Raw genomic sequence first — 20,907 nt, forward strand, 5'->3', positions numbered from 1 at the left:
CGAGCAGGGCAGGGCTGGACACCCCAGCTGGCCGGGAGGGAGTTCACAGCCTCAGCTTCCAGAGCTTCAGGTCTGCCTGAGTGCAGAGGCCTGGGGTGTCTGCTGTGAAGTTCCTTTTACCAGCCCAGCCTCCTTCTGTCTTTTGGGTTCGCTGAGGCCTTTGGATACTGTCCAGAACTTCCCCAGCACTTCCTCCCAGATGTCAAAGGGGGACCCTAAGTTCTTCCTCCCTTGCCAGGCCTTGCTTGGTGTGTTAGCAAGTCTTCCCCTGCAGGAGGTACCTGTGCCTCAGGGTCCCAGGGGCCAGAGCCAGAGAACCCAGTCTTGTCTTCCTGAGGCAGCCCGAGAAGCTTCACCTGTTCACCCACTGGTAGAGTCAGCCCCTCGCCAACAACCGCAGGCCCCTGAGTCCGCTGGAGGAGGCTGTTATGGGCCCCAGATCATCGCCATTCCAACTTCCCTGCTGCACCTACCAGGCCTCTCCATCCAGGAGGTTGGGCCCTGCTGGAGAGAAATCTGTGATGATGCAGATTTGGGGCCTCCAAATGCCCAGCCCTCCCAGCAGCCGCCCTGGTAGCAGCCCTAGCTGCTAGCCCAGATCATCTTCCAGGAGCTCCTGACCGCTCTCATTTCCCTCCCCCCAGCCTCTATGCCAAGCCTCTTCCCTCAGGCACTTCATCTCTCCTTCTCTGCCCTCCCTGTCAACAGAGTCACCCTATCTTCTCCTTCACAGGGAAGGACAGACCTCCCAGAGGGATTCCCACCCTCTGATTTACATACATTCGCAGACAGCCTGAGCTCTCCCAGCCACCACAAGGCCCCAAGGAAACCAGAGTCTTTCTCTGTATCACCCTTTCCCATGTGCCAACGAGCCCCTCCTCACCCCCTCCTGGGGGTCCCACTGCAGTGATCTCCTCGACTGCCACCCACCTTTTTTTTGTTGTTGTGTATTGGGGTATGTGTGTGTGTGTTTAGACTCACTCTGTTGCCCAGGCTGGAGTGCAGTGGTGTTAACACAGGCTCAAATGATCCTCCCATCTCAGCCACCCAAGTAGCTAAGACTACGGGCGTTTGCTGTCACACCCAGCGACTTTTTGTATTTTTTGTTTATTTGTTTGTTTTTGAGACAGAGTCTCGCGCTGTTGCCCAGGCTGGAGTGTAGTGGCATGATCTCGGCTCACTGCAACCTCCACCTCCTGGGTTCAAGCGATTCTCCTGCCTCAGCCTCCCGAGTAGCTGGGACTACAGGTGTGCCACCATGCCCGGCTAATTTTTTTTTTTTTTTTTTTGAGACGGAGTCTCGCTCTGTTGCCCAGGCTGGAGTGCAGTGGCTGGATCTCGGCTCACTGCAAGCTCTGCCTCCCGGGTTTACGCCATTCTCCTGCCTCAGCCTCCCCAGTAGCTGGGACTACAGGCGCCCGCCACCTCGCCTGGCTAGTTTTTTGTGTTTTTTAGTAGACACAGGGTTTCACCGTGTTAGCCAGATAGTCTCAATCTCCTGATCTCGTGATCTCTTGTCTCGGCTTCCCAAAGTGCTGGGATTACAGGTGTGAGCCACCGCGCCTGGCCTGCCACCTGCCATTCCAATACCTCCTTCCCTTCCATTGCCTTTTGCAGGAACAAGCTCCTGGGAAGAGTTGACAACAGTTGCTCCCAGCTCCACCAGGGACCCCCAGGCTCCCAGCCCCTGCAGGTACCCTCCAACCCTGCCTCCTGCAGACATGCTGTTTGTCGCTAGCCAGAAGGACGCCTTGCAGACCTTATCTCTCATCTCTCTTGACCCTTCTGCAGCTTCTGTCTCTTGACTGCATCCTCCCTTGGAGCTTCCCCTCTGCCTCCCTGATGCTTCTCTCTCCTGGCCTCCTTCCTCTTTGCCTACCTTCTTCCTTTCTCAAAGAGTGTCTCCACCTTTCTCTCCCCTCGACATTCTCTCACTGGTAACACCCTTATCCAGTGGCCTCAGCTACCATATGTGTGTACCTCCCCCCAACTTGGGGCCGCTCCTCCACAGCGGCTCCACCTTCCCATGGACAACACCATCTGAAGGTGCCCAAATCAGGGTCTCTTCAGGAACAACTTTCTTCCTCATTAACCCAGTGGCTTGGCAGACATCTCCCTTTGGTGCCCTATAAAACTTCAGACTCCTTGGCCGGGCGCGGTGGCTCAAGCCTGTAATCCCAGCACTTTGGGAGGCCGAGACAGGCGGATCATGAGGTCAGGAGATCGAGACCATCCTGGCTAACACGGTGAAACCCCGTCTCTACTAAACATACAAAAAACTAGCCGGGTGAAGTGGCGGGTGCCTGTAGTCCCAGCTACTCGGGAGGCTGAGGCAGGAGAATGGCGTGAACCCGAGAGGAGGAGCTTGCAGTGAGCTGAGATCAGGCCACTGTACTCCAGCCTGGGTGACACAGCAAGACTCCGTCTCAAAAAAAAAAAAAAAAAAAAAACTTCAGACTCCAAGTAGAGTGTGCCACTCTGAATTCAGCCTCTTCCTCCACCCCTGAACTACTGTCTTTCCTACCTCAAAAAAGGAGAGACAGCTCCCAGCTTGCCTAGTCAAAAGCCAGGACGTTGTCTTAGTCTGCTGGAACTGCTATAACTTTAGACGGGGTCCTTTATAAACAACAGAAATGTGTTACAGTTCTGGAGGCTGGATGTCCAAGATCAAAGCACCGGCAGATCTGGTGTCCGTGAGGACCTCTCTCCTAGACGGTGCCCTTTTTGCTGCTTCTTCGAAGGCAGAAGGAGCCCACAGGCTCCTGTGAGCCCTTTTTATAAGGACATTAATCCCATTCTCAAGGGTGGAGCCCTCAGGAGCTAATCACTTCCCATAGGCACCACCTCTTCATACTCTTGCCTTGGGGATTAGCTTTCAACATATGAATTTGTAGGGGACACCAGCATTCAGATGGTAGCATTGTCTAGACCCTGACCTCTCCCTCAGCTCCCAGACACCCTGGCTTGGGCTTTGAGTGTCTTCGGAGTGGGTCCACTCTGCTTTCCACCACACCTCTCTTACTGCCCCTGCTCAAGTTCCCGCCTGGATAACCCAGCCGTTCCCAGTCAGCCACCCTGACCTGTCTTGCTCTGTATCTTAACCTACCACGTGGCAGTCACATCAGTTTTCCTCAGCAGCAGATACAAACACGTTCTTTCAATGAAGGGATTTCAGTGACTTCTGACAGCCAGCAGGAGAAAATCCAAGTGCCTCAACCCACACTGAAAACCCCTTCCTGAGGCCGGTGGCTCACTCCTGTAATCCCAGCACTTTGGGAGGCTGAGGCAGGTGGATCACGAGGTCAGGAGTTCAAGGTCAGCCTGGTCAACATAGCGAACCTCTGTCTGTACTAAAACTACAAAAATTAGCCAGGTCTGGTGGCGGGTGCCTATAATCCCAGCTACTTGGGAGGCCAAGGCAGGAGAATCGTGTGAACCTGGGAGGCGGAGGTTGCAGTGAGCCGAAATCGCACCACTGCACACCAGCCCGGATGACAGAACAAGATTCTGTCTCGAAGAAAACCGCTTCCTGCTGCAGAGAGGGGTCTAGGGTGAGGTAAGGCATTCACCTCAGGCACAACACCTAAGGGACACCAAAAAAATCATCAAAAATAATATTTCAGTGCAAAATTATTTAATTACTGGGGAAAATCCATGATGAACAAAAAAGTCAAATTGTATTTATTTTATTATTTTTGAGGCAGAATCTCACTCTGTGGCCCAGGCTGGAGTGCAGTGGTGCCACTTTGGCTCACTGCAATCTCTGCCTCCCGAACTCAAGGGATCCTCCAACCTCAGCCCCGCAAGTAGCTGGGACTACAGGTATATTCCACCATGCCAGGCTAATCGTTTAATTTTTTGTAGAGATGGGGTCTTGCCATGTTGCTCAGGCTGGTTTCAAACTCCTGGGCTCAAGTCATCCTCTCTCCTCAGCCTCCCAAAGTGCTGGGATTACAGGTGTGAGCCTCCGTGCCCAGTCAAAATCGAAATCTTATTTTACGTGCTTTTTCCCCCACTCCGAGACGGAGTCTCACTCTGTTGCCCAGGCTGGAGTGCAGTGGCATGATCTCAGCTCACTGCAACCTCTGCCTTCCTGGCTCAAGCGATTGCCCTGCCTCAGCTTCCCAAGTAGCTGGGACTACAGGTGCCCACCACCATGCCCGGCTAATTTTTTTTTTTTGAGACGGAATCTCGCTCCATCACCCAGGTTGGAGTGCAGTGGTGCAATCACGGCTTACTGCAACCTCCGACTCCCAGGTTGAAGTGATTCTCCTGCCTCAGCTTCCTGAGTAACTGGGATTACAGGCACCCGCCACTGCGCCCGCCACCACGCTTGGCTAATTTTTGGATTTTTAATAGAGACAGGGTTTCACCATATTGTCCAGGCTGGTCTTGAACTCCTGACCTCAGGTGATCCACCCACCTCGGCCTCCCAAAGTGCTGGGATTACAGGCATGAACCACCGCGCCCAGCCTAAAATCAGATTTTTAAATGAATACAGATCACTATCACTGACGTTTCTTTTGCCTCAGGATGCGCTGTGGCTTGCACAGCACTGTCACTGATTGTGTCATTTAAAATTTGATATTTTGTTCAACATGGATTTTCTTGCATTAATTTTTATTTTTAAATATTGCACTAAATATTGATCACTGATTTTTGGGACCTTAAACTCTGTATGCAAGACAACTGCCTCACTTGTCTCACCCTAGCCCTGGTCCTGTGCCCAGACTCCAAGCCAACTGGACTATCCGTCTTCTTCCAGGGGGCCCTCTGGCCTCTGTCCCGCCTCCATCTCTTCTTGTACTCCTTCCCCTGCCCGATATGACCCCCTCCATCTCCGGCCTCCTGGTTGTCCTTCAGGACTAAACCACCTTCCTGGGGTCCTCCCTGTAATCCCCAGGCTGGGTCAGGTCCTCCTCTTTGTGCTATTGCACCAGCCGCACAACACGCATGGGTAAGCATGCTCATGCATGTCTCCCCACTCCACTGTGAGCTGCTGCTTTTTTTTTTTTCCAAGAGAGGTGGGGCCAGGTGCAGTGGCTCATGCCTGTAATCCCAGCACTTTGGGAGGCCGAGGCGGGTGTATCACCTGAGGTCAGGAGTTCGAGACCAGCCTGACCAACATGGTGAAACCCCGTCTCTACCAAAAATACAAAAATTAGGTGGGCGTTGTGGCATGCACCTGTAATCCCAGCTACTCAGGAAGCTGAGGCAGGAGAATCACTTGAACCCAGAAGGCGGAGGTTGAGGTGAGCAGAGATCACACCATTGCACTCCAGCCTGGGCAACAAGAGCGAAAGTCTGTCTCAAAAAAAAAAAAAAAAAGAAGGAGAAGGAAGAAAAGAGACGAGAAGAGGAGGAAGAGGAAGAGGAGGAAGAAGAAGAAGAGGAAGAGGAAGAAAAGAAGAAGAAGAAGCAGAGGAGGAGGAGGAGGACAGAAAATAACAGTTGTTGGTGAAGATGTGGAGAAATTGGAATCCTTATGCATTGCTGGTAGGAATGTAAAATGGTGCAGCAGCCAGAGAAAACAGTAAGGCAGTTCCTCAAAAATTAAAAATAGAAGGCCAGGCGCAGTGGCTCATGCCTGTAATCCCAGCACTTTGGAAGGCCAATGTGGGTGGATCACTTGAGGTCAGGAGTTTGAGACCAGCCTGGCCAACATGGTGAAACCCCATCTGTACTAAAAATGCAAAAGTTAGCTGTGAATGGTGGCGACTGCCTGTAATCCCAGCTACTGTGGAGGCTGAGGCAGGAGAATCACTTGAACCCGGGAGGTGGAGGTTCCTGTGAACCAAGATTGTGCCACTGCACTCCAGCCTGGGTGACAGAACGAGACTCAGAAAGAAAGAGAGAAAGAGAGAGAGAAAATAAAGAAAGGAAATCCAATCTGACCCATGCTACAATGTGGATGAACTTTGAAGACATTGTGCTAAGTGAAATAAGATAGTCACACACACAAAAAAAATACTGTATGATCTCACTTAAAGAAGATATCTAGAGTAGTGAAACTCAAAGAAACAGAAAGTAGAATAGTAGTTGCTAAGGGCTGGGGAGATGGGAGGTGTTTAATGGGTACACACTTTCAGGGTTTTTTTTTTTTTTTTTTTTTTTGAGACAGCATCTCACTCTGTCACCCAGGCTGGAGTGCAGTGGTGCAGTCCTGGCTCACTGCAGCCTTTATCTCCCAGGCTCAAGTGATCCTCCCACCTCAGCCTCCCAAATAGCTAGGACTACAGGTCTGCACCACTACGCTCATCTAATTTTTTCTTTCTTTCTTTTTTCTTTTTTTTTTTTGGTAGAGACAAGGTCTCTGTATGTTGCCCAGGCTGGTCTTGAACCCCTGGGGACTCAAGAAATACTCCCGGGCTGGGCACAGTGGCTCACACTTGTAATCCCAACACTTTGGGAGGCCAAGGCAGATGGATCGCTTGAGCTCAGGAGTTTGAGACCAGCCTACGTAACATAGCAAAACCCCTTCTCTACAAAAATTACAAAAATGTTGCTGGGTGCAGTAGCTCACGCCTGTAATCCCAGCACTTTGGGAGGCTGAGGCGGGTGGATCACCTGAGGTCAGGAGTTTGAGACCAGCCTAACATGGTGAAACCCCATCTCTACTAAAAACACAAAACTTAGCCAGGCGTGGTGGCAGGCACCTGTAATCCCAGCTACCAGGAAGCTGAGGCAGGAGAATCGCTTGAACGTGGGAGGCAGAGATTGCAGTGAGCTGAGATTGTGCCATTGTACTCTAGCCTGGGCAATAAGAGCAAAACTCCACCTCAAAAAACAAACAAATACAAACATTAGCCAGGTATGGTGGCGCATTCCTGTAGTCCCAGCTACTTGAGAGGCTGAGGTGGGAGGATGACTTGAGTCCAGGAGATGGAAGTTGCAGTGAACTGAGATGGGGCCACTGCACTCCAGCCTGGGCAACAGAAGGAAAAAAAAAAAAAAAAAAAGAAAGAAAGAAAGAAATCCTCTCACCTTAGCATCCCAAAATGCTGAGATTACAGGCATAAGCCACTGTGCCCAGCCTGAGAGTTGCAGTTTTGCAAGATGAAAAAGTTCTAAAAATAGGTTACACAACAATGTGACTATACTTAACACTACTGAACTATACACTTAAAAATGGTTAAGATAGTACATTTTATTTAATTTTATCAAAATATTTATTTCATGGATACATCTAATACCATATATAAAAATTTTTTAAGATAATTTAGTGGTGGCTCACTCCTGTAATCCCAGGACTTTGAGAGGCCAAGGTGGGCAGATCACTTGAGGTCAGGAGTTCAAGACCAGCCTGACCAACATGGTGAAACCCCATCTCTACTAAAAATACAAAAATTAGCTGTGTGTGGTGGCTGTAATCCTAGCTACTCAGGAGGCTGAGGCAGGAGAATTGCTTCAACCTAGGACGCAGAGGTTGTAGTGAGCTGAGATGGCACCACTGCACTCCAGCCCGGGTGACACAGCGAGATTCCATCTCAAAAACAAAACAAAACAAAAATAATAGCAATTTAATTTTTTGCATAATAAATACATTCAAGAAACCAAAAAGTATAAAAGGTGCCAGGTGCTGTGGTGTGCCTATAGTCCCAGCTACTCAGGATGCTGAGGCAGGAGACTAGCTTGAGACCAGGATTTCAAGGCTATAGTGAGCTAGATCATTCTTTTTTTTTTTTTTCTTTTGAGACAGAGTCTTGCTCTGTCACCTAGGCTGGAGTGCACTGGCGTGATCTCGGCTCACTGCAACCTCCGCCTCCCAGGTTCAAGCAATTCTCCTGTCTCAGCCTCCCGAGTAGCTGGGATTACAGGCATGCACCACCACACCTGGCTAATTTTTGTATTTTTAGTAGAGATGAGGTTTCACCATGTTGGCCAGGCTGGTCTCAAACTCCTGAGCTCACGTGATTTGCCTGCCTCAGCCTCCGAAAGTGCTGGGATTACAGGTGTGAGCTACCATGCCCTGTCAAGCCAGATCATGCCTGTGAATAGCCACTGCATATAGAGAGAACTCATCTCAAAATAAAATAAAATAAGACAGTTAAAAGTCTCTCTTGCACTTGTCTTTTCGATTTTCCTGGTTCCTATTCCTCTACCCTGTCTAGGTAACTGCTTTTAAAAATGTGTTAATCAGCTGGGCATGGTGGCTCATGCCTGTAATCTCAGCACTTTGGGAGGCCGAGGTGGGCGGATCACTTGAGGTCAGGAGTTCGAGACCAGCCTGGTCAACATGGTGAAACCCCATTTCCATCCGAAATACAAAAATTAGCCGGGCACAGTGGCATGCAACTGTAGTCCCAGCTATGTGGGAGGCTGAGGAAGGACACTCACTTGAACCCGGGAGATGGAGGTTGCAGTGAGCTGAGATTGTGCCACTGCACTCCAGCCTAGGTGACGGAATGAGACTCTGTGTCAAAATAAATAAATTAAAAAAAATGTGTTAACCATAAAGGACAAAAGGCATATAATTATCTCAATAGATGCAGGAAGAGCTCACAAAAACTGACACTCTTTCATGTTTAATAAAAAGCAAAATACTGAACAAAACGGTAGACAGGTACTTCCTCAATCTGATAAAGGGCATCTACAAAAACATGGAACCCAGTGTGAAAGACTGAAAGCTTTATGATCAGGAACAATGCAAAGGTGTCTGCTCTCATCCCTTCTATTCTATTCAAATTCTATTCTATTCAAACTGCCATCCCTTCTTGGCAATTAGGCAAGAAAAAAACAAAGAAATAAAACTATCTCTATTTGCAGATAACATGATCTTGTGTATAGAAAATCCAACGGGATACACACACCCACACAAAACTATTAGAGCTAATAAAAAGTTCAGCAAGATACAAAAGATACAAAATCAATATGTAAAAATCAAGGATGTTTCCATCAATAGCAATGAACAATCAAAACTTGAATTTAAAAAAACAATTCAATTTACAACTGCATCAAAAAGAAACGTTATAAATAAAGTTAACAAAAGAAGTGCAAGACAAACATTGAAAACTGCAAAACAACATAGAAATAAAGACCTAATAAATGGAAACACTTCCCATGTTCATGGATCAGAAGATTTAATTTTCTTAGGATGGCAATACTCCCCAAATTAATAAACAGATTCTATACAATTCCTGTCAAATTTCAGGAATTGATTTTTGTGGAAATCAACAAGCTGATCCTAAAAATCAACAAGCTGATCCTAAAATTTATATAAAAGTTTAAGAGACCCTAAATAGCCAAAACAATCTTGAAAAGAATAAAATTGGAAGACGCACTTTTCAACTGCAAACCTTAACTATAAGACTGTGTGGTACTGGCATAAGGATAAACATATAGATAAATGGAATAGAATTGAAAATCTAGAAATAAACACATACATTTATGGACAATTGATTTTGACAAAGGTGCCAAAATAATTCAATGAGGAAAGAACAGTCTCTTCAACATACAATGCTGGGGTGACTGAATATCTAATGAAAAAGAATAAAATTGAACCCCTACTTCATACCATATAGAAAAATTAACTCAAAATGGATCAGCAATATAAATGTAAGAGGTAAAACTATAAAACTCTTAGACGATAATACATGCATAAATATTCCTTACCTTGGATTAGGCAACGATTTCCTAGATATCACACCAAAAGCATAAGCAACAAAAGAAAACATAAGCACCTTGGACTTCAGGAAATTAAAACACATTTGTGTTGCAATGGACACTATCAAGAAAATAGAAAGATTAACTGGAATAAATGACAAAGAAAAAAATGAAAAGATAATCTACAGAATAGGAGAAAATATTTGAAAATCATATATCTGATAAAGAGTTAATATCCAGAATATAAAGACCTACTATCTGATGACAGGAAAACAAGTAAGCCAATTGTAAAATGGGCAAAGGGCATTTTTCCAAATATATACAAATCATGAATAAGAACATGAAAAGATGCTCAACATTATTAGCCATCAGGGAAATACAAATCAAAACCACAATAAACTACATCTATCCCAGCTACTCTGGAGGCTAAGGCAGGAGGATTGTTTGAGGCTAGGAGTTCAAGACTAGCCTGGGCAACATAGCAAAACCCCTATCTCAGAAAAAAAAAAAAAAAAAAAGCTACATCTTCACACCCAGTATAATGGCTATAATTAAAAAGTCAGCTAAGGCTGGGCACAGTGGCTCACACCTGTAATCCTAGCACTTTGGGAGGCTGAGATGGGAGAATTGCTTGAGCTGAAGAGTTCAAGATCAGGCTGGGCAACATAGTGAGACCCCATCTCTGCAAAAAGAAAAAGAGTCAGTGAAAAGCAAATATTGGTGAGGATGTAGTAAAACTGGAACTTTCTTTTCTTTCTTTTCTTTGAGATAGAGTCTTGCTCTGTCGCCCAGGCTGGAGTGGAGTGGCACGATCTTGGCTCACTGCAACCTCTGCCTCCTGCGTTCAAGTGATTCTCCTGCCTCGGCCTCCTGAGTAGCTGGCACTACAGGCACGTGCCACCATGCCTGGCTAATTTTTTGTATTTTTAGTAGAGACAGGGTTTCACTGTGTTAGCCAGAATGGTCTTGATCTCCTGACGTGGTGATCCACCCGCCTTGGCCTCTCAAAGTGCTGGGATTACAGGCATGAGCCACTGAGCCCGGCCGAAATTGGAACTTTCGTGTGCTGCTGATGGCAATGTTAAATAGTGCAGCTGCTTTGGAAAACAGTGTGGCAGTTCCTCAAATGGTTAAACACAGAATACCCAATGAAAAAGAATAAAATTGAACCCCTACTTCATACCATATAGAAAAATTAACTCAAAATGGATCAGCAATATAAATGTAAGAGGTAAAACTATAAAACTCTTAGACGATAATACATGCATAAATATTCCTTACCTTGGATTAGGCAATGATTTCCTAGATATCACACCAAAAGTGTAAGCAACAAAAGAAAACATAAGCACCTTGGACTTCAGGAAATTAAAACACATTTGTGTTGCAAAGGACACTATCAAGAAAATAGAAAGATTAACTGGAATAAATGACAAAGAAAAAAATGAAAAGATAATCTACAGAATAGGAGAAAATATTACAATCCAGCAAATCTCCTCCTAGGTATATAGCCAAGAGAAATGAAAGCACATGTTCATACAAAACTTGTCCACAAATGTTCACAGCAACTTTTTTTTTTTTTCATGAGACAGTCTTGCTCTGTTGCCCAGGCTAGAGTGCAGTGGCTTGATCTCAGCTCACTGCAATCTCTGCCTCCTGGGCTCAAGCGATCCTCCCACCTCAGCCTCCTAAGTAGCTGGGAATACAGGCACTTGCCACCACATTGTGCTAATTTTTTGTAGAATTGAGGTCTCACTGTTTTACCCACACTGGTCTCAAACTCCTGAGCTCCAGCGATCCTCCCACCTCTGCCTCCCAAAGTGTTGGGATTAGCGGCATAAGCCACCACACCCAGCCCTGCAGCATTATTTGTAATAAAGAAAAAGTAAAACAACCTAAATGTCTCTCAGCTGATGAACGGACAAACAAATGTGATCTATCCATACAGTGGAATGTTACTTAGCAAAAAAAAAAAGTACTGATCTGCAACATAGATAAACTTTGAAAACACGCTAAGTGAAAGAAGCCAGATGCAAATACCAAATATTTTATGATTCCATTTATATAACATATCCAGAATCAGCAAATCTGTAGACAGAGGGCAGATTAGTGGTTGCTGGGGCAGAGGGGAATAGGGAGTGGCTGCTAATGGGTATAGGATCTCTTTTTGAGGTAATGAAAACGTTCTAGAATCAGATAGTTGTGATGGTTGTGCAACTTTGCGAATATACCAAAAAGCCCCACGTAACTGTACCCTTAAGAGGGTGGCTATTGGCCGGGCGCGGTGGCTCAAGCCTGTAATCCCAGCACTTTGGGAGGCCGAGACGGGCGGATCACGAGGTCAGGAGATCGAGACCATCCTGGCTAACACGGTGAAACCCCATCTCTACTAAAAATACAAAAAAAACCTAGCCAGGTGAGGTGGCAGGCGCCTGTAGTCCCAGCTACTCGGGAGGCTGAGGCAGGAGAATGGCGTAAACCTGGGAGGCGGAGCTTGCAGTGAGCTGAGATCCGGCCACTGCACTCCAGCCTGGGTGACAGAGCGAGACTCCGTCTCAAAAAAAAAAAAAAAAAAAAAAAAAAAAAAAAAAGAGGGTGGCTATTATAGTTATGAATTATATTGCAATAAAAATTTTCATATTAAAAATGTATTAACTTCAAGGAGAAATACAGCTCTCACTGGACCAGGACTGGATTATTTACAGACCTACAGCAGAGGCTGAATGAGAAAGTAGCTTGGCAAACATGTAATGCCGGTCGATTCTACCTCCACAGGAGCTCCAGAATTTTAACCGGTCTCACCACCTCCACATTACCAGGGCAATTCGATCCACTCCCAACTGCCCCGACTCTCTGCCCTCCAGCCTCGCTGGCTATCTTTTAAATCTTCCGATTCACCTAGCCACACTCACGCCCAGCGCCAAGTCTCAATTCTCCCTCTAAGCACATGAGGGTGAGCATTTGACTCCCACCACCTCTCCACACCCCATTACCAGCATCTACAATGCTCCCCATGGAGGATTCGGGCCTAGTCTGGTGTCTGGCACAAGGCAGGAGCTCCACAAGCATTTCTGGAGTGAACTTGAGAATTGGGGAGAGCCTTGTAGAGGAAATGCCATTTCAGGTGGGCCTGGAAGGGCCGTAGGATCTGTTAGCCAGGTCGGGGAGAGGAAAGCGCTGTAGGCAGCCCGAGAGGACTGGGACCTTCGGAGCCTCAAGGGAGACGGAGGGGCTTGGAGACTGAGGATCCCAATCTTATCCAGGGGAGAGGAAGACGTGGCAAATGGGACTGGAGAGGCAGGTAGGGGTTTGAGGGACTGAAGTCCAGTAGGAGCCACTGAACAGTTTTAGGCCAGAGAGTGACACGATCTTCTATAACATTTTGAGAAGATCCCTCTGGGTGCTTCATGGAGGCTGGATTAGAGGGTGAGCTTCGGAACAATGAAGTGGCTGTGGCCACTGCCCAGGGGACATGGGGAGTCTAGAAAGAAAAAGCTCCCTTCAGATCCTCCTGTTACAGGAGTCAGCAGGTTCCCTCTAGGAAACACCTCCCGCCATTGCACGTTGTTAAATCCACTTCAGTATTCCCTTTTACCTCCTGTGTCAATCACCACCGTGGAAAGACGCTTAAGTAAACTGATGGTAACAACAGATTTGGTTAGATAGTAAGAAGTGAGCTTTAAAAGATAATAGGCCAGGCATGGTTGCTCATGCCTGTAATCCCAGCGCTTTGGGAGGGGGAAGCCACAGCAAGCGGAGATCATGCCACTGCACTCCAGCCTGGGTGACAGAGTGAGACACTGTCTCAAAAAAAAAAAAAAAAAAGAAAAGAAACAGAAATAGTAATAAAATCAATAGAGGTCATGCAATATAATAGAAACTCTTGGCTGTAATGTCGATAACTGGAAAACTTCCCATATAACATGTGACAAAATGTAACTGGAGGCCAGGCACAGTGGCTCACACCTGTAATCCCAGCACTTTGGGAGGCCAAGGCGGGTGGATCATGAGGTCAGGAGATCGAGACCATCCTGGCTAACATGGTGAAACCCCATCTCTACTAAAAATACAAAAAATTAGCCGGGCGTGGTGGCGGGCGCCTGTAGTCCCAGCTACTTGGGAGGCTGAGGCAGGAGAATGGCGTGAACCCAGGAGGCGGAGCTTGCAGTGAGCCGAGATGGCACCACTGCACTCTAGCCTGGGTGACAGAGTGAGACTCCATTTCAAAAAACAAAAAGATGTAACTGGAAATTGATGGGGCAGTGAGGAGGCTGGGGAGATGAAACAAACTTCCTCTTAATAGGGTTAGGGTTTGCATTTGTGACTTTCTTTTTTTTCTTTTTCTTTTTTTTTTTTTTTGAGACAGAGTCTCACTCTGGCTGGAGTGCAATAGTGCTATCTCAGCTCACTGTAACCTCCACCTCCCATGTTCAAGCAATTTTCCTGCCTCAGACTCCCAAGTAGTTGGGACTACAGACATGTGCCAACACACCCGGCTAATTTTTGTATTTTTAGTAGAGACGGGGTTTCACTATGTTGGCCAGGCTGGTCCTGAACTCCTGACCTCATGTGATCTGCTGCCTCGGCTTTCTAAAGTGTTAGGATTACAGGCGTGAGCCATAGCACCCGGCCTAACTATTGTGTTTTTAGTAAAGGTGGGGTTTCATCATGTTGGTCTTCAAATCCTGACCTCAAGTGATCCGCCCGCCTCGGCTTCCCAAAGTGTTGGGATTACAGGCATGAGCCATTGCATTGGGCCTGCATTTGTGATTTATGTAATTTAAACATTTTGGATCAAGTGCAGTGGATCATACCTGTAATACCATCACTTTGTGGAGTTGAGGTAGGCAGATCACTTGAGCCCAGGAGTTTAAGACCAGCCTGGCCAACAAAGCAAGATCCAGTCTCTACCAATTTTTTAAAAAAATGAACTGGATGTGGTGGTGCACGCCTGTAGTTCCAGCTACTCAGGAGCTGAGTGGGGAGGATCTCTTGAGCCTAGGAGCTCAAAGCTGCAGTGAGCTGTGATTGTGCCACTGCACTCCACCCTGGGCAACAGGGCAAGACCCTATCTTTAAAAAAAAAAGAAAGAAAGACCGAAATGTTAAATTTATTTATTGGAGATTATTATTGTTGTTGGGTTTTTGTGTCAGTGTTGGAATTTGAGTTGAAACAGTCTGACAACGCTGTTCACTACTTCTGGCAGCTCAGAGTTCAGCAGCTGCCCACTCTGCCTCCAGCTTCCCTCTGGCCCCTCCCCAGGGCTGGGGTGGGGTCCCACAGGGGAGCTCCAGCCTGGTGGCCAGTGGAGGTCAGGAAGAAACCAGAGCTCACCAGCGCCAGGGGTCCAGGGCTGAAGAAAAGCTCTTGGGCTGGGTTCCAAGTGGGCAGGGGGCTCAGCATCTGACTGTTGGGCTGTGTCCCTGTACCCATCAGCCCGCTGGGACCACGGCGCTTTTCCTGCAGGGGCCCAAGTTTCACTAACCGACCTTTTTTTTGGGTGGGGGGTGGGAATGGAGTCTCCCTCTGTCACCCAGGCTGGAGTGCAGTGGCGGAATCTTAGCTCATTGCAACCTCCACCTCCTGGGCTCAAGTGATTCTTCTGCCTCAGACTCCCGAGTAGCTGGGATTATAGGCGACTGCCACTACACCTGGCTAACTTTTATATTTTTAGTAGAGACAGAGTTTCACCATGTTGGCCAGGCTGGTCGCGAGCTTCTGAGCTCAAGTGATCTGCCCGCCTCAGCCTCCCAAAGTGTTGGGATTACAGGCATAAGCCAACATGCCCTGCTCACTCACCAACCTCTTCAACACCCAGCTTAGCACTGCTGGTCTCACCAAGAAGCTGCCACGAACACATGGCTCGTTCCCTCCCTCAGGTGGAGACAGGATGACACAGAGGCAGGGGAAAAGTTGGAGCTAGGGGAGGTAGGTGCAAGTGGGCAAAGGACCCCAGCATAGGGGCAAGGTGAAGACAAACTGCCCGTGTCACTATTCTGCACGAAGCTGCATCTGAACCCAAGGCAAGTCCCTGCCCTATTCTCCACCTGTTCTCCTGCTGTTTTTCTCAGACAGTAATTAATCTTCCAAGCAGCACGTTATCCGTGGGAGAAAACTGTGGCCTCTGATGTCTTTGGTCCTGGGTCTAACTTGGGAGGCTTTGGGCAAAGTGTCAGGACACCTTTCATCCCAAGTGGCTGGTCAGCATGACTTAAACAGTTCAGGGGGTTCACTGCAAAGTTCAGCCCTGCAGGCCCGGCTTGATCCAGCAGCTCACAGGTGTCACCCTGCAGCCATCTTCCTGTCTTTCTTTCCACTTCTGTGCCAGCGTCATCTCAGGTCAGCTTTCGTCATGGTGGCAGAATGTCTCTTGCTGTGGTTCAAGCAATGAACCTCATGCCTGCACATCTTAGAGTCTAGAGGGAGCTAGAAAACATCTTTCCCAGAAGCTGTCTCCCACAAAGGAGTTCCCCAGACTGTCCCTGGATTACAGCCCCTCCCTTGTGCCCAGGCAAGGTAGTAGTTATGGTAATGTCAGTGTGTTCCTGAGCCACCTGCCCCACCCCCAGCCCCAGGGAGTCAGCACTGGAGTGGAGGAGGGGAGACGGGTACCCAAAGAATGATCAGGAGAGAGTTGGAGAACAGAGAAGGGTCATGGGAGGCCGCTCCGTTGCCTCTGCAGCCAGAAAACTCCATTTTTTTTTTTTAGACGGAGTCTCACTCTGTCACCCAGGCTGTAGTGCAATGGTGCGATCTTGGCTCACTGCAACCTCCGCCTCCCGAGCTCAAGCGATTCTCCTGCCTCAGGCTCCTGAGTAGCTGGGATTACAGGTGTCCGCCATCACACCTGCCTAATTTTTGTTTTGTTTTTAGTAGAGCTGGGATTTCACCATGTTGGCCAGGTCTCGAACTCCTGACCTCAGGTGATCCGCCCTCCTCAGCCTCCCAGAGTGCTGGGATTACTGGCATGAGCCACCATGCCGGCCAGAAAACTCCAATTCTTAATTCATTTCCTTACCTATAGTGGGGGTCATCATCTCTACCTTGCTGACGTAAGGCACAGGACAGTTTAAGAGCGACAGTAATGTGCTGCCACCGTCACTGGGGTGCTGTAGCCAATGTGAACTCCTGCAGAATGCTCCCTCCCCGCCTCTTTTCTCTTCTGCGAAGGTACGGTCCGGGTCACCAAGCCGCTTGACCACTCCACACAAGGTCCTTCTCTCCGAGGGGCGCGGCAGGGGCCCGAGTTGGCCAGCAGGTGGCAGCGCCGCGGCAGTCCAGGTTTGGCACAGCTCGGGAGCGGCCTCCAGGAAAGCAAGGGGTCAGGCCTCTCCAGGCGGCCCCCAGAGCCCCGTGCCTCCCTGGGCGCCCGACTCGCAGATACAGCAGGGCGGGTTCGCGGGTGTGTGGCCTGCACCTGGCGGGGCTCCGGGCTTGGCTGTAAGCTCTGCTGTCGCCATCTTGTCTCTGAGTTACTGCTGAGCAGGAGCCCTGCATTTTCATTTTGCGCCAGGCCTCTCAATCCCGCCACTTTACTTCCCAGAAATGTGTTGAGCCCGTCCCTTTCCTGCCGTTGCTCAGCCTTCTCGGGGCTCCCTGACCATGCTTGTCTCCAGCTCACCGGCCTTCCAGAAGCCTGGAGAGGACTGGGACCCCACATGGGGAGGGCGGCGAACCCACGCAAGGAAAATGGGGACCCTGCATGGGCAGGGGGCAGCCATGGGGAGGAGGGGGACCACGTGGGGATAATGGGGTCATACGTGGAGAGGAGGGGACCCTACAGAAGGCCTGGGTTGGGCAGTGCTGGGCTCTCGTCGGAGGATCAGGTGGTGCTGGCGGCCGGCAGGAAGCCCTGGGTAGCGGGTGGCGGGCAGCAGGCCCCAGGCGGCAGGCCCGGTGGAGAGCGGAAGGCGCGTGGTGAGGCCCGGGCGGGAGCCCAAGGCTGGAGGGCGGCCCTGAGAGTGCTTCCCGAGCAGCCCCCGGCGGGAACAGAAGAGGCCAAAGTCTAGGAGCTCTGGGGACTTCTCCGCGGTGGCAGAAGAGGGCTGCCATTGTCAAGGCGGCACAGAAGCCTCGGGGGGTTCGGGGACCTTTGCTAGAGGAGCTGGGGTAGGGTAGGGCGGGGGCCGCAGAGGCCTCAAAAGCGAACGGGGAGAGGCCGCGGCACCTGCGGAGCACAGTCCAGGCAGTTTGCTTGGGGCACGGGCCTCTTGAGTGTGCCCAGGAAGCGGACAGGGTGACCCGGGTTCCTTGGGCGGTCTGCAGGCATCCCAGTGTCCGCTGTGCAGACTTGACACCACCTGCCACCCGCAGGCGCTGAGACCCCCGAGCCCCTCTGCCCCTGGGTTGGCAGCCTCTGGGGTGTGGTTTCCCAGGCTGTCTTTTCAGCGGGTGCACAGATTCCCGCCCTCCCAGTGTCCCTTCCTGTGGTCTGGACGTGGGAGCCTGCGGACCCAGCGTGGGGGCGCTGTGGGTGACAGAAGGTGGCGGGGCAGAGACGGCTGCAGTAGGAACTCAAAAGCATGTGGGGGTGGGGGGTGGGGCAAGAGCAGTCCGGTGGTCTGCGTCTGCTCTGTGACTTCCCAGCTACACGACCCTGGGAAGCTACCTCACTTCTTTGAGGCTCAGGCTTCCCTCATCTGTAAAATGGAAGAATAGGATCGACGACTTTGCAGGATATCTGTGGGGATTCTTGATATACAAACCATATAAAAGACCTTCCATAAGAGAGGGATGCTTTTCTGCCTAGATTTTATAGCCTCTATCCTTGTATTAAAATTGATTATCAAAATGTTTACTGTTTCCCCCGCCCTTAGAAATAACAGAATCATGGCCGGGCACGGTGACTCACGCCTGTAATCCCAGCACTTTGGGAGGCCGCGGGTGGATCGCCTGAGGTCAGGAGTTCCAGGCCAGCCTGGCCAACATGGGTGAAACCTCATCTCTACCAAAAATACAAAAAAAAAAAAAAAAATTATCCGGGCATGGTGGCACGCACCTGTAATCCCAGCTACTTGGGATTCCCTCTTGTGAAAGGTGGGAGGGGGAGAAGGGACAGGAGAGGTAACACCTCTCTGAGTCCAACTCACCCTTGAACAACATGGGTTTGAACTGTGAGTCCACATGTGTGCCTTGACCACCCCTGAGGCAGCAAGATCAACCCCTCCTCCTCTTCTTGCTCAGCCTACTCAATGTGAAGATGAGGATGAAACCCTTTATAATAATTCACTTACACTTAATGAATAGTACATTTTCTCTTCCTTATGATTTTTCTTTTTGAGACGGAGTCTGCTCTGTTGCCCAGGCTGGAGTGCAGTGGCATGATCTTGGCTCACTGCAATCTCCACCTCCTGCGTTCAAGCAATTCTCTCTAACTGAGACTCCTGAGTAGCTGGGACTACAGGTACCCACCACCATGGCCGGCTAATTTTTTTTTTTTTTTTGTATTGTTAGTAGAGATGGGGGTTCGTCATGTTGCCCAGGCTGGTCTCGAACTCCTGACCTCAAGTGATCTGCCCGCCTCAGCCTCGCAAAGTGTTGGGATTACAGGTGTTAGCCACCATGCCCAGCCTTTCTTAATAATGTTTTCTCTATTGTAAGAATACAGTATGTAATACATATAACATACAAAATGTGTTAATCGACTGTTCGTGTTATTGGTAAGGTTCCCAGTCAACAGCAGCCTATCAGTACTTATGTTTTTGGGGAATCAAAAGTTATATGTGGATTTTCAACTACATGGGGGGTTGGCACCTCTAACTCCTGCATTGTTCAATAGTCAACAGTACATCTTTGTATAATTCCAACTTTTAGAACTATTTCTATGTTTCATGGTAAAAAAAAAAAAAAAAAATTAAATCAACAAGGAATTGAAGGGTGGTAGAGATGACCCAAAATGGAATACGAACAGAAACAAGTGAACCTGCTGTTTTACAAATGAATAACATGTACTCAGGCACCCTTGGGGAGCAGCAACCTATGTAGCTTCAGAAACAGTATTTTGACTACATGCTCTACAATTAGAGGTGAAAAAAATTGCACAGTATTGTGCCATTGGTAGAGGAGCACACATCTCACATCGAACTCACATCTCTCTCTTTCACAGAGATGTGAGTTAGAAATCCATGAACTACTTGATGTGGATTCTGGCACTGAGCAAGTCTATATACTGCGGCTAGCAAGAGCCAGATTTCTCACCATCAGGAAAATAGGCTAAAAATAAGGAAAGGGGACAGACGCAGTGGCTTATGCCTGTAATCCCAGCACTTTGAGAAGCTGCGGCAGAAGAACTGCTTGAGGTCAGGAATCCAAGACCATCTAGGGCAACATAGCAAGACCCCTATATCTACAAAAAAGATAAAACATAAAAAATTTAGCCAGGTGTGGTGGTGCACCCCTGTAGTCCCAGCTACTTGGGATGCTGAGGCAGAGGATCACTTGAGCCCAGGAATTCAAGGCCACAGTGAGCTATGATCGCACCACTGCAGTCCAGCCTGAACAACATAGTGAGACCATAGCTCTAAAAAATTAATAATGAGAAGAGTAGGCTAGAATAAACATTATGGTGTTGGACTGGAATTGGAGACATCACTGAACTCCTGGTTTTTAAAATACATACAGATATAGAAAGCGCTTTAGAAATCCACATGTGTGGACACGTATTTCCTAACTCTATCCACTGTTAAGGGCCTAAAAGTACTAACACCTGAGACCAGTGAACTCACCCAGCACCCAGATCTTGTTTTTTGTTGTTGTTGTTTTTTGGTTTTGTTTTGAGATAGAATTTAGCTGTTTCACCCAGGCTGGAGTGAAGTGGCCCAATCTTGGCTTACTGCAACCTCCACCCCCGGGTTCAAACAATTCTCCTGCCTCAGCCTCCTGAGTAGCTGGGATTACAGGTGCACACCACCAGGCCTGGCTAATTTTTGTATTTTTAGTAGAGACGGGGTTTTGCCATGTTGGCCAGGCTGGTCTCAAACTCCTGACCTCAGGTGATACACCTGCCTCGGCCTATCAAAGTACTGGGATTAAAGGCATGAGCCACTATACCCAGCCAGATTTTGGTTTTGAATGCTCTTCTCAATAAAAGGCACCAAGACTCTTGGAGAAATGAGTATTTCCAGGGCTATGGCAAGGAAAGTACAAGCTGAGCTTCCAACATCTTGTGGAGCCAAAAGGCAAAGCCTCTGACAAGCTGTGGGGAAAGGCATCAGAACATCAGCACGGAGGGGACAGTAGAGGGAGGGGACAGCCTGCGAAGTCTTCAGAGAGGAGGGAAATGAGAAGGAGACTTCAAGGGCGAGGAAA

This window comes from Chlorocebus sabaeus, chromosome 10 (assembly GCF_047675955.1).
Source record: "Chlorocebus sabaeus isolate Y175 chromosome 10, mChlSab1.0.hap1, whole genome shotgun sequence".
Taxonomy (NCBI): Eukaryota; Metazoa; Chordata; class Mammalia; order Primates; family Cercopithecidae; genus Chlorocebus; species Chlorocebus sabaeus.